We start from the raw sequence: 8,643 nt of genomic DNA on the forward strand, positions 1-8,643 counted from the left end.
AAATTTTTGCAAGGAAAGCAGATTATCACTAAAAGGAGTATTTTCCCAGCAGCTAACAGGACTATAAAAATTAGCAAAGTTATAGGATGGCACCTTCTGTGCACGTAGTACTAGGAATACCTTAAACTTCCACTAAAAACAGAGATGGACGATGACACACTAGCAATAAACATGCTGAAGCTGTACCTCGGTTGACGCAGCTGGTATCCAACCATTACTTAAGTATACTCTTCTAAACCCTCAATGCAGACAAAGGACAGAGTTGCATCAACTATGTAATCGCAGATTTTTTTTTATATCTATGTTCGGGTCTTAAAGGAATGCACTGACAGCAGGAAAACCCCTCACTGCTAATGCTGGAACAATTAACAACAGATAAGGCCTACAATTCTGCTACAACTGGGTATTTTTGCTCATAGATTTCAGTAGTGCAGATGATTTCGTTTCACACGCTACATACGCATGCAAATCTTATTATTGGAAACAGCAAAAAATGTAGTACAGTGATTAACTGTGGTTCTTCACAGCTTCTTTCTGTAGTACACCATGTTATACAGCCACACAATCACAGAAGTAGTGGTCCAATTATATGTTTTAAAAAAGGAGAGAAATAAGGCAGAAAGCCACAATTCTGTATACTATCATAACCCTAAACTTACCCATACCTCTCTTGCCTCTATTAAGATCTCAAGTTTTCCCTCTCAATTCCCCTTTTCTGTGTATTTAGAAAAAAATACTGCGAAAATACTTTATTAGCACCAGCCAATAAAATATCATTTTACAACATTCCATTAATATTTTCATTGATTTTTTTTTTTTAATTATAGCATGCTATCTTGCACCAGGAAGGAGTACGTTACCATCAGATCCCAAAATGAAGAATTTCATGAAACCTAAACTGAGAGTCCCAGAGCAGTGTCTCAAGGCTAAATTTTTTAAATATGTATCTGACATTGTTTTGCTTTTTTGAAAAATATAGTTCTCTTTCTAACTAGCTTCAGAAGAAGGCTGATTTTAACCTATTTCAGTTCTTTATGCCAACTCTCTTCCTTAGACAGGGCTCAGCTGAGACCAGGGAATGAATTTTAGAGTTAAAAAAAGGGATATATGACCTCTTTGTCTACAGGCAGGAACACTACTGTAAATTACTACTGTAAATGAGGTTTTTTAAAATCAAAGATAATGGTTGGCAGCTTGGGACTACCTAAGAATACATACTTAAAACAGCAACACTCAGTTGAAAAACTGGTAAAGGCCCAAGCCCTTATAAACATTGCTCTTAGTATATACATTGATTTATTCTTAGCTTACTCTTCCCATAGAAGTATCGTAAAATAACCATTAATATTTTAAGTTTCTTTGAGAAAGCTTTCAGAAAACACCCTAAACTGAGAGATCTTCAGCGAAGTATTTTAAGGAGGAGGGAAAAAAATGAATGCCTCAGCACTTCTGCCCTTCCCAGGAAAAAAAGGGGTGTTGTTCTTGTACCCAGAGGTACAATGAAGCTCCCAATCAATAGGCTGGCTCCCAGGCATTGTTGCCTTATTTACAATTTTTATAATGTAAAAAAGTATTTCTACAAAATGCCAATTACAACTTAATAAATCTACATAAATAAAAAGCATGTATTTAATACATCTTGTTATATCCTAAAGTGTGATCCTGCAAATGCTAAGCATCTCCCCAGTTTACACATATAATTATTCCCAGTATGTTCCGGTGATACATTTTCACATAAAGCATATTTGCATGGTCAGCCCTCAAGCACTCCTTTAAAATAGTGAATTTCTTCTAAATAATATTTGTCTTGTTTACATATAATAAAGTAAAACACAACATCATACTTTGTCAGGTGTTTCAGATATTCGTAAGCTGCACATAACATTTTGATTAAACCAACAGGACCAAGCTCAGATATAGAGCAATGTAACACAGTAAATAAACTTATATGTAGTTGAAAAATCCAAACCAAGTGTTTTCTAATTATCTCTTAACATTCAAGTTCAAGAATACAAGAGAAAGATCCTCCCCTGAAGACACTTCAGGATTTGGGTTTTTTTTCCCCGATTTTTAATGCAGTAACCAATAGAAATGCAATGAGAAACATCCTGCTCATGCAGAAATCTTAAGCAAAAGAACCCAATTCATAAAATAGCATGCAGGTTAACACAAGCCCTTCGCAGACAAAAGACTGGGTATGAAAAACGAACATATCCATTTTAAAGTCCTTTATTGTGTTCACCTATAAAGCATCCCTGAAAACTTACATTCTAAATCCATTTAAAATGACAAAAGACAAAACCACTGAACGAGATTTTGTCTTACTGCCTGAAATGCGCTTAAGGCTCTTAAATAAATTAATAGATGAATTTACATCTGCGTGTTACATCCACAGCAGTAACAAGGCTTCCCGTAATAAAAATCATCGGCAAAGAAGGGCGATAGCTACATAAAGGCACTGCGCAGCCGGGGCTGCCCGCGGCTCCGGCTGCCAGACTTGAGACCCCACGACTCCACGGAGGACGCGCCGGCGGCGGGGCGGGCGGCAAGGGCACCGCGGTGGGGCTGCGCGGGTGCGGAGCAGCGCGGCAGCGCAGCGCAGCCCTCCCGCGCGTGCTCGCGGAGCGGGCGCGCCGCCGGGCGGCGGGAGCGCGGCGGTGGCGGGGCAGGCGAGCCCGCAGTGCCGGCCGGGCAGCCCGGCGCGGGGCGTCCGCACCCGCGGAGCGCTTGGCTCAACCGTAACGCGGCCGGCAGCGGCCCCGGACGGGCGGCCAGCGGTCCCGCCGCGCCGGGAGAGGAGGGCGGGGAGGAGGCGGCAGAGGGAGGAGTGGGAGCGCGGAGACAAAGGAGCCCGCGGAGGGCGCAGGGCGGCGGCGCGGCCGGGGGGCCGCCGCCCGCAGCGGGGGCGCAGGGAGGGGGCCGCCGCCAGGCTGCTGCCCCACGGCCGCAGCACGGGAGCCGGGCGTCCCGCGGCGGCCGCGGGACGGGGAGGCGGGGATAACCCCTGTCCCGGCGGCGCGACGGCCCGCAGAGCCGCAGCCTTCCCCGCCCCGCCGGCCGACATCTTGTTTTCCGCCATTTTCTGGCCGCCCGAAAAGGCCCCTCAGCCGCAGGGCCCGCCGGCGACGCCCGCTCGCGCCCGCCCGGCGCGGCGGCAGCCGGCAGCGGCCGCGGCTCACCGACCCTCCGAGAGGCGGCCGCGGCCGGGCCCGCCGGCGGCCGCGGCGGCGCTGGCAGGCCTCGGGCGCGGCCTGCGGTGAGGCCTAGCCGCCTCCATTGTCCCCATCCCCCGCCGGCCCGGCTCCGCCGCCTCGGCTCACCTGTGCGGGTCCCCGCGCCGGGCGGCCGCGCCGCGGGCTGGGGCCCGGGGAGGGGCTCGGGCCGCAGGACGCCGCCGCCGCCTGGCATTCGGGTCCGCCGGGTCCGGGCCTGCACCGATCGCGGGCTGGGCCGGGCGGCGGGGCGCGAGCGCGCGCGGCCTGCTCCCCTCCCCCCGCCGCCCGCTCGCCGCCGGCCTCGCCGCGGCCGCCGCACGTCACTGCGCGCCGAGCAGGCGCACCCGCCGCGCCGAGGCCGCTGCCCTCACTCTGCCCGCGCCGCCGAGCGCGCCTGTGCGCGGCGGGGGAGAGCCGGGCGGGGGGCGGCCGGGCCGGGCGGGGGGCGGCCGGGCCCCGCGCCGACCCCCCCCCCCCCCCCCCCCCCCCCCCGCGTCCCTCGCCGCCTCCCGCGCCGCCGCGACAGGCGCGGGCCCGCCGCTGTGCGTTTCGCTTAGGTATTCTAGGTATGCCCGTCAGGTACCCTGCCTCGGGTTCTCGCCGGGAAATAATAAAGAAACGGCAGCTTCCCCCGTCAGGGGGGACGCCCGGTGACACCGCAAGGGCGGCTGCGATCCCGAAAGCAGAAACGCGCAGGGTGGGTCAGTCATGGGCGTCAGACATCAAACCCGAACCGCCCAGCACCGCTGTGCAGGATCAGGGGACCTAAAACCGGCCCCCAGGCAGCACTGAAGCCGCTGGCGGGTGATGAGAGGGGGCCCTTCGTGCGTGCCGGCGGTGTTCGGGGGGAGTCTGTCGATGAAAATTCACCGTAACCCCTCTCTTGGTCACAATGCCTTTCCACAAGTGGTGGGAAGCAACAAGTGACAAGCCTTGTCTTTTACATACACGCGTTCTGCCCCGGCATAAGGGGACACATTTTGGAAATTCTTTGCCGAAACAAGGTCAGATCCAGCCCTATTTCTGTATTCTGTATTGAATTTCAAGTATTCTACATATATACAGACATTTCAGAGAGAACGCAAAAGCACGTGTGAATGTAAAAGGTTTCAAAAAAGTGAAATCCCAAGTGAACTGGTACAGCATCACTGTCCTCCCATCCACCTTTAGTTTCCTAAGAAAGATGAAGGCACCTTGACTAGGCAGCTGTGACTGTCTTTACTTCATTATTGTACAGTATTATGACATTAAAGACACCTTTTTTTGTATTTAAAATACATTCTTGCCAGCAGTACCAGTCTCAAGCATACAATTAACAAAAGAAACCCCCTATCAGAAAAACTGATAGTAAACTAGAAGAAACCGCTGGCATAAATCACACTATTTTCATCACGGTTTTTTTCATCGTCTCTGAATACCAGCATCTCTACCCAAGCAGTTATCTTAATAAAACATTGGTAGGTCTAGCAAAAAAGAAGGGGGGGGGGGGGGGGAGTCTTCTAAAGAATTAGCATGAATGTACCTTAGTAACCACATCAGTGAAATCATTCAACACCTAAAAATGGCGTACACTTACAAGTGTAAATATGCAAAAACTTGGACCAGAGAAACCCATAAGGCCTGTTCTCCGATTTCACTAAATGGGTTGTAACTGTTCATTTTTCTAAACCTGCTGGAAGCTAAAAGCATTTCAGCATCCGCACACCTCTGGTTTAGAAACTGACTTGTGAAACTGGTGCACGAACTGTGTTGAATAGATCGTAGTGCTGTAACAGTCGAAGGTCAAACACCGTTAGGGAAACGCAAGCAATTGTTTTCTTCATCTGTTTGAAATATAGGTAACTCATAGAAATGAATCTTTATTTTATAAAGTTTTGCCTTACACTTGAAATTAATTTTGTTCATGGACAGTGGGATTCAGTTGCCTGAATGTCTAATAGGATGTCCAAAATGGATATGGCAGCTGTAACGACCTGCAGAAGACTTGCCCTCTTCTAAAACAGCAGTAGGACATCAGATGGAATGCCACAGAGCATCAAAAATGGCATAAAGCACCTATGTTTAGGTACCAAAATCACGCAAGTAAATCTCATTTTGCACTACACAATTATAAACCAGTTAAATATAGAGTTACAGGTTTTTTTCTTCTGGAATTCTTAAAAGATTCTTACTCCTGGACTTTCACCTCCTTAGCACAGAACTTGGAGACCTCTCCTACATTTGACCTCCTTCCCCCTTTTTTCTTTTAAGGAGTAAGCAATAGAACAGTGGGTAAAACTGTCCATAGCATGCCACACACTGAAATAAATACAGTATTAAGAACATTCTAGTAGGTTCTTCCAGCTCTAGCAAAAGATAGACATTCTAATGAGAAAATAATTTCAAACTGATCAACACAATTAAGGAATGAGAGGAAAAATACCTGAAAAAGGTGATCACAAAACTGAATACTCGGGGGAAATGCGTGAGAGAGAATCTCACAAGGTGATACAATCAGAAAAGCAGAACTACAGAGAGATTAATTATGCCTTTCCTTCAACAAATTTCCATCTGTGCTGGATTCTGTCTTCTCAAGTAATATCAAGGGAAATCTCAAAAGCAAAATGAGCATGAAATAGCAACAAGCAACAACAAGGCTATTGCCAACAGTGTGACACAACATTCAACGTCAGACCCAACATGCAAATTTGCAGAGCGAGGCAGCAATTAGAAGGAAAATCAATCCAAAGCACTGGTCAGAACCACAGAACGAAACAAACCCAAGACAGCAAGACCACAGGAATTCAAGTATCAAAAAGTGCAATGAATCACAGAGAATGCACAAAAGCCAAAACACCACTCGGTATATCAATTTGAACTGTTCATAGTTGACAGGGAAGTAGCACATCATAACCATGATACCTAGGCAGGCAACCAGAATTGCTCCTTACCCTTCAGTTCAGAAGACAAAGATTTCAAAGAATTAGAGAGCTTCTCTGCTCTCCAGGTAAGAGGCAAACAACCAAAGCACAATGCTTGGCAGATGGCGTATTCAAAAAGGTATTCCTTAATATTATTATTGTTGTTAGAAGTAACACCAGTGTATTTCAAGCAGTTTCTTCACAGTTTTCTTTCACGTACAACTGCCTGATGTTAATACTGATGACCTGACCATGAGTGGTTAAGTGGATCAGGAGCAGTGCCTATCCATGTGGCTGATGTTCTGCAACTCTTGATCTGCCCGAGACTAAACAGCGGACAGCGAAAGTCTGATGAGGAAAGCTTCATTCTCTGTGAAACTTTATTCATTTCAATTTAAACAGCATGAGTGCATACCTTCCAGATAGCTCTTCTCTTGCCAGCACCATGTCTATTTGACAGGATTGCCTTATCGCTTTCTCCTACTCCTTTTCAAAGGGGTGGTGGAATACCAAATTGAACACTCAAATTCTGTGATCACTTTCAGGTTGGTAAACAGAGCTAGCGGTCAACAACAACCAGAATTTGTTAAATTATCACTACCGGAGGCTAAGAAGTGACAGAAAAAAAGCAATTCACTGACACATTAGGATCTGACCTTCTGGGGTCAAAATAGTTTAAACTGATAGTCTAGGATCTAAACAGATGTGCTAATGCCACTTCTGTATGTTTCTGAAGATAACAGAACCATTTTCACTTCTCTTATTTCTGATAGAAATTGAAAAGTAACTGGATGATAGTAGGATGCTTTTACTGAACATGCCCATTGAAAGAACAGCAGGTGAGACAAGTAAAAGCAATGGCATTCTTCCATGCATCATCCTCTGGTGCTGCCAGAACAAGGTGCTTCTTCAAGCTGGCTGTGCAGATGTTACTAATATGAACATTAGCTTCTCTGTGCTTTAGTCAGCAACAGTATTCTTAACACTGATATGTACAAGCATTGTTCTAGGCTGTCTGCAGTCTCAGAAGACATTGTAATGCAGGTTTGCAAGCAGTCCACATTCAGAAAATCTCTGGATTCTTTTTAATGAATTTTGGTGCCCGTGATTTCAACTATCCATGAAAAATTCCTCTGCCAGCATTAGATGATTTAACAGTTGGCAAATCTGCCCTCAATATGTGCTAGGTCCCGACTTAAATGCCCACGAGTATCTTGCATCAGTAGAAGGAAAACCAGTGAAACTTACCCACTTTGGATATTTGTTACATTGGGGAGAAACAAAAAACAAAAAGGCAATTGTGGCTGAAGATTAGAGAATACCAGCTAGGATGGCAGCTAAGTTACAGAGCCAAGAAAAACTGCCAGCTTTGGAGCCACCCTTCCTTTTTTCCCCAGCAGGAAGCCATACCTATTTACTAAATACTTGCAAGAAACAGGAAGCAAAATAAAGGGGTCTGAATAGGCTTCTGGCTTCTCTACTAATGTACTTGCGTAGGAAAGCCAATACAGACTGGGCAGTTACAGAGTTGTGGAGAGCATGGGAAGTGCCAGGATGCAGTTAAGGCATGGAGCTGTTGCAAGGAGAGTATTCTGATTTATAGAAAAGAAATGCCAATATTTTCACCTTTCTAAAAGCCTTAAGACTCTGGTTTTGCCTTATAGTTTCACATATTACCTAATATTAAGGAAAAGAATCATTTAATATAAATGTTAAAATAATGTGCTTGAGACTTTTTGGAAAATGGCAAACATATCCAGGACTTCAGTATCTTTAATTTGTTAGTTAGTGGCAAGGTAGTCAATTTTCCATAGCTTCATTTATTTTCATTATTTATGAAACAGGTTACAAAGAAAGCCACTGCATTTTTAAAGGCAAATCATTTCAGCTGTTAGGATCGACAAGATGACAAAGGAAGACAAAGTGGAAGAGAAACAAGGGACAACAGAATGGGCTCATAAACTGAGGTTGCTACATTAGACAATACTTCAGTATTTGATGCATCTTGGGATAGTGGGAAGCCGAGTGCCTTGGTTATGTTTGTACAATGCTGCCAGTGTCAGTGAGACTAAGTGGCTCTGCCTGAGAACAGAGCCTTCCCTTCCTCCTAGCTCTGCAGGTAATTGGTGTAACAAGAATACAGATTCTTACTACACAGTTCAAAATTGTACATAATTTGTTTTCTTTCTTTAAATATTGGCTCTTCAAGGGGAAAACAAAAGCAATGGCAGTCAGGGCACAACAGGCTCTACATGCTACAATGCCCTGAAGAATCGTCATAATTACAGTTAAGAGAAATTCATGGTTCTACTAACAGCAATAGATTCGGAACCATAGCTCACCAGCATGCAGAGGGAGATCATGACACAGACATGGAGCAAACATCACAAATAAATGGGTGAGCCAAATGGACACCGAGAAACAAAAACTGTACCTGGCAAAAGCTGTCTTTGAGCAGCCTTCCTGAGAAATATGAAAAAATGCAACCCCTTACCCCCCTTTCCCTTTGATATGGTCTTAAACCACCC

General features: G+C 46.0%; 1 protein-coding gene across 4 annotated transcripts in view; it reads right to left on the minus strand.

The window, feature by feature from the left end:
- The window catches only part of ZNF711 (zinc finger protein 711), a 31,571-nt gene that overhangs the window by 22,446 nt on the left and 482 nt on the right, over positions 1 to 8,643 (minus strand). For 2 of the 4 annotated variants that reach the window (XM_076347017.1, XM_076347014.1), the window contains exon 1: positions 3,321 to 3,385. The exons of 1 other annotated variant lie outside the window; for it this stretch is intronic. The gene's annotated coding sequence lies outside the window, so the exon portion shown is untranslated. Of the gene's footprint in view, positions 1 to 3,320; positions 3,386 to 8,643 lie in introns of those variants that run through there. One more of the 4 variants, XM_076347015.1, reaches the window with a different exon arrangement.

The sequence above is a fragment of the Aptenodytes patagonicus genome, chromosome 9, assembly GCF_965638725.1.
Source record: "Aptenodytes patagonicus chromosome 9, bAptPat1.pri.cur, whole genome shotgun sequence".
NCBI lineage: Eukaryota > Metazoa > Chordata > Aves > Sphenisciformes > Spheniscidae > Aptenodytes > Aptenodytes patagonicus.